The following is a 6,160-nucleotide window of genomic DNA, read 5'->3' as shown; positions in this document are numbered from 1 at the left end:
GCAGCAGTACAGAAATTTCCTCTTGACTCTTTTAGGACACTGAAAGAAGTTGCTGGACATAGAGTGCTAAGGGAAACTATATGAAGAATCTCCATGGTATATGGTTATCATGTACTTTCTTAAAGGAGAATTAAAAAACTGGATTAAAATGCTCTCAAATCCACAGACTATAAAACTGGATCAAAATGTTGTCAAATCCACAAATGTGGATTTCTGCATTTGTCCACTTCACTCAAATCAAACTTATAATCTGCATATTCAAACTAGGCAACTTCTTAAGAAAGACCCCACTTCCTGCTGCTAAAGCATATAAATATTTCATCAACACTTTCAATGTTGAAAAGATCATAAGTCCAGAGACAAATTGGTCAATGAAGATATTTCTCTATCTTTGGGACACCTGAGTTTTAGTTAAATATACAATTCTAAGTACTTGTTCAGCATCATGAAATCGATCCTCAATAGTATAAAGCAAACAGCACTTGTTTTCAACCACACTGCTACCATACCCTATATCCAACACAGGTAGGCCAAGGCTGATGGATACCTAATCCCTATAACCAAAAAAGAATCTCATTGCTACTCACCACATCATGGGACATGTTTGATAAAAGCCTTTTTTAGGTGGTTTTCTTGAAGGAGACTGATGAGTTTCTCATGAGGAAAGCAGGAAATGCTGAAAGCAGAATTAGATGGTATTTAATCTTTTTGAATAGTCATGATACTGACACACTGGGGTGGGCAAGAGGTAGGAATTTGTGACTAGAAGATGTAGAGGACACAAGGTTAAATCTTATGTCAGTACTGGTGACTTTGGAATTGCCTAATCAACACAGGCAGAGGAAGACAAATGGTTTAATTGTACAAATGAGACTTACTACCGCAAAATGAGAATCATCATTTAGAGGCCATACTGTTTGATAAATCTGCAATTCCCATTATTCCTGTCAGAGAAGGCAGTGAGGATTATTTACTTAAATTCCTCCAGTTAGAGAAATACTCCTAGAGAAACTTAGCCAGTGAGACCAGTATTTTCTTTCCTACAGAAGCTAGTGGAGAAGAGTAGTGTCTTCCAGGAGGTAATAAAAGGAATGTTATGCTTATGGAAAAAGGGAGACCAGGCGAGACTGTCTTCCCAGTGAGCAACTGATGAGGACATTCTATTGTCTAGGGCAAGGACCTGGCATTAGGACAGGGGACTGTGGATTAAGACTGTGACCCCACTAATCTAGCCTTTGCTGCCACCCACTATACCTGAGAGCCTCAGTGTTGGTGTCAAGAGCCCTGTCTACCTACCCTCAGTACCTCTTCACACACGCTGGGACCCCATCTGGGCAAAATCCTGGGCTGTCAGTCATTTATCATTTTTTTATTTTTTTAAGAGAGAAAGAGACAGAGAGAGAGAGAGACAGAGAGAGGGCCGCACGCATGCCGGGTGAGCGCACTACTGCTTGAGCCACATCCCCAGCCCCTCATTTATCATTTTTAAATGTCAGTCTTCTTTTGTCATCTTTTTTTCTCTTGAAATGTCAGCAGCCAGTCTTACTATTGGCCCAGTAAACATAATGGCTACTTTTGAGATTATCCTCCTAGATTCAGTTTTCAGTATTTTACTAAGAAGTAGCTAGGAATAATTTCCTTCCATTTATCCTATGGAATGTTTGTAGAGCTTCTTGCCCCTGTGTTTTGATGATTTAATTTAATTTTTGCAATATTCTTGGCTGGTGTCTTTACAAATAGTGCTGTGCTTCACTATTTCTCTCCATGGTATGATACTGCAGTTACCAATAGGTTGGAACTTTTCACTACAATCTATATATTTCATACTCTTATATTTGTTTTCTATTTTTTTTCTTACCTTTTTGTAGTTTGAACTAGTCTCTCTGACCCACCCAATTTTTCAGTTTTTTAATCCTCTTTCTATACTGGGTATTTGGTGGAAAACTTATTTGCTTAAGTTTTTTTTTAAATTGTGTTTTTCACTTCTCATCTTCATTTGTTTCTTTTCTCTAAATTTATTTATTTATAAGTTAAATAGTATACATTTATCATGTACAATATGATGTTGTAATTTTAGATACATTATAAAAATGATTATATCTAGCTAATTAACGTGTGCATTGTCTCCCATAACTACTATATCTATCTATATATATGTGTGTGTGTGTGTGTGTGTGTGTGTGTGTGTGTGGTGTGAACAAAACATCTATACTGAGCATTTTTTTCCAGAATATTTTTGTTTGTTGTTTTGGTGGATTATTATCATACACCTTCATGGGTTACAGTGTGTTGTTTCAGTACATTTGCATATTATGTAATGGATCAACTCAGGATATTTAGGTTATTCATCATTCCTAATATTTATCACTTATTTGTGATGAAAGCATTCAAAATCCTTACTTCCAGTTATCTTACATTATATAATATAATATTGTTGAGTATAATCACCCTCCTGTGTAACACCACCAGAACTTTCTCCTATCTGGCTGTGACTTTGTTCCCATTAACCCATCTGTCACCATTCTCTTAGTATTTGTCTTTTTATTTTTCCTTCATAGTCTTTACTTAGGAGGTAAACTTTTCTGTTTATTTATATTTTTTATATTTTTATATATTTCCTTTTGATTAGTTTTTCTAAAATTCATTTTGAGATCTGGAAAATATGGCCACCTTTCCAATGACTTCTAATTTTAGTTAATTTTCTTGATTTTTCTTTGATTACTCCTCCTGATTTGTCTGTAGTTGTAGACTTAGTGACTACTGTATATAGAATTATTTATTCTATGACTTCTGTTATCTTATGGCAGGACTATTCAGCTGGTCTACTCTTCTGTTGGAGTAGAAACAGATCACCATCAACTCAATACTTTGTAACTGTGCTTTTCTCCTCTGGTGCAATCCTTCACAAGTCTTGGCAGAGGGCCTGGGCTTTGTTCCAGGAAGCTTCCTTCTTACTAGTTCTGAGCTCCAATTTTTGTTTTCCCAGCACTATGTTGCTGCTAAAGTTTGCTTAGCTCTGCTGCTTCAGGTTTGACCTAATGGCCACTCACTGCATGGAACCTAGGGAGAAGGAAACACTTCTAGGAAAAACAATTGCAATACATGTTCACCTTTTTACAGTTATATTTCCTCTGTGACCTCAGCCCTTCAGTGCCTGGATGCCTTGTCCTCAGCTACAATTTTTGCCTGCCTACCCTCTTCAGGTTTCTGAAAGCAAGGAGCTACTTATAAGCCTGTACTAGTTACATATATGGAATATCTTGGACTGACAATTATGAAGACTTTTGAACTAAACTTAATGTGGTTTTTCATTTCCACAACTTAACCTCTCAAGTTCTATCTACCTTTGCAACTCTTACAATGTCTCCTAACTGCTATTATATTTCTATTTTATAAAGCTTTACTAGTTGTCCTCTGGGCTCTTCCAGGATGTATAGTTAAGGTGAGACTGAAGATGTTATTTATATGCAGGAAGAAAAGGCATGGAATATATGAATGTTTTCAACAAATATTTATTGAGAGACTACCAAGGGTTGGTGTTTCTTCTAAATACTAGAGATGTAGAGGTGAACATAACAGGCAAATATCCTTATCAATGTGGAGTTTAGAGTTTAGTGAAATAGGTAATCATATAGAAATAGAAAAAAGATTCAGATTTCTGGTAACTTTTTAGAAAAATTTTGCGAACTAGTTAGAAATGTATGGTACTGTGCTAAATATATGTTACCTATAAGAATAATTGAGAAAAAACTATAAGCTATGTGTTTCTGTGGATATCTGTCATAGCAATCAGTCACTCAGTTTATGTGATCATGATATTTGACTTCTAAATTTTGTTTGCTGGATTAATTATAGAATAATTTGCTTGAATTTTGGTTCTTGGGTTCATCCTATTAAGAATAGATGCTTTTTACTATTGACTGGATCCACACGCCAACTTGTCTTCAACTCTACTTTTATTATCTCACTGTTCTTATAATCTAATTGTATTCTCCAAGCATTGAAAGGTGGCTCTTCTGTCACCTGAACACATCTGTAACTGCCATGTAATTTGTGACACAGAGGATGTTTAAGGCAATACTTCTTAAGACCCAAGAACCATTGCTGTTCCATTGTCTGTGCTTTATGTAATTTTCAGCCCTATGAACTGTGAAAATAATACCCAAGTTTATAAACATGTCCTAATATATTTTCATCTTTGGGTAAAAGACATGGATTTTTTTTCATCTACAAATCAAAGTTGTTTGTGAAAATGACCTAGAAGTCCTTTCTGATATTTCTTTCATGCACATATAATCAGTCACCATCCTTTTTAAATTCTAAATTCTGAGTACCTCTCAGATCTACCCACTTTTCTACAGCTCTGGCACCAGCACTTAAGTCACAGCCACCATTACTGCACCATACCAAACTGGGACAGTAACATTAAGCTCCTTGACTCTACTCACTGGTAAACCATTAGAGTAATTATTAAAACAAATTTATCATATTGATTGCTTTTCTCCTTGCAAGTTTTTTTTTTTTTTTGTAGCCTCTCATGCTATTTTTTTGAGTAAATTTAAATGCTAAATACTTAGTATCACCCAGAAGTCCAGTCAGAGAGACTATAAAACTCTCTGGCTATGAAAACATCCTCTGGAGCCACTTCAAATCCTAATTCTGTTGCTTGCTAAGTATTTTGGGAAAGTTACTTAACTCTCTGTGCCAACTTTCCTCCTCTATACAATGCGTCTGTTATAGAGACATAGTGAAGATTAAATGAGTTTAAAAGCAGGATTAGAACAGTGCCTAGATGGCACTCCAAAATACCTTAAAGAGGATTAAATTCTACATGTTATAATTCTTGCCTTTAACTCCATAATAACCTCAAAATATCACTCCAACTCTCCTGCCTACCATCCATGCTTTATCTCTAGCCTTACTGACCTCGTTACAGCTCCATGAACACCTGGGCATCATTATTCCACATGGTCTTCACACTTTGTTTCTATTTTTACTTCTATGATTTAGCTTTACTGTCTGATTTTAAACACGTTAGGTATCCTTATGAATTGTACTCATCATGCTTCATTAAAAAGATGTGATTGTTATAATTTCAAATAGTTATTTTTTACTTGTCTCTCTTCTAAGTTTAACATCCTACTGTGGGATCTCTGAACACATTTTCTTCATCTCTCTGTCACTAATAGTTTCTTATAATGTATAGTAGATACTAGCTTCCCAACAATTTTCTCTGAATTAAGGGATCCTGAATCCCCCATAATAATAATAATCCACATATGTAGATGTATATGGAATAGTAGAACAGAGTTAATAATAATGTATTTGGGGAAATCTAACGTGAGGTTCTGGTGGGACAACTGTGGATTACTCAGAAAAGATGAGTTGCTATTTAATGTACAGACAACTCTAACAGTAAGTTACAGAAATAGAAAACTGAATAGTTTGGATTAATACCAAGGTAAATCTAGCTAAAATAAATATCAAGTACAGTTTTGTCAAGTATGAACTGTACCTAATATGGGTATTTTGTTTAACATGGTTAAAAGAATTCTTTTTCTTCTCCTGGGACATCTTTGGAGAATCTTTTGTTTAGACAGTCTTTTCTTGTCTGTTTCCCTTTCTACCTGCCAGCACCCCACAAAGATAGTTTTCACCATATTAAGCCAATCTCTTTCCCCTTCAAAGAGTCTCAGAACCATAAGAAACCACAAATAGTCATGTACATCTTTGAAGCTGAAGGTTTGCCAAAGAAAAGCATTCATACCAAATCAAACTTGAAACTCTAATGCTTTCACACTTAAAACATTGCAGTTTTATGGAAATGCAGCATCCAAAAATCCCACAATGTTTAAAAAACATTCAACACTTCATGATGCTAAAGGATAAATGATTGAAGCATAACATTTTGATTAAAGTGGAAATCAAAGAAAATAACAGTATAATGTATCTGGCTGATTTTTTAAATTTATACAATTTTAAAAACATTAAGCTTAAGTAAAACTAAGATGTACAGTCTCCTGATGTGTGGCATAAAATTCATTTAAAAAATGATAATGTGCCTGCGGTTGTGGCTCAGTGATAGAGCACTTGCCTAGCACATGTGAGGCACTGGATTCGATCCTCAACACTACATAAAAAATAAACAAATAAAATAAAG

The sequence above is a fragment of the Urocitellus parryii genome, chromosome 3, assembly GCF_045843805.1.
Source record: "Urocitellus parryii isolate mUroPar1 chromosome 3, mUroPar1.hap1, whole genome shotgun sequence".
Classification (NCBI taxonomy): Eukaryota; Metazoa; Chordata; class Mammalia; order Rodentia; family Sciuridae; genus Urocitellus; species Urocitellus parryii.
This window is presented reverse-complemented; position numbering follows the sequence as displayed.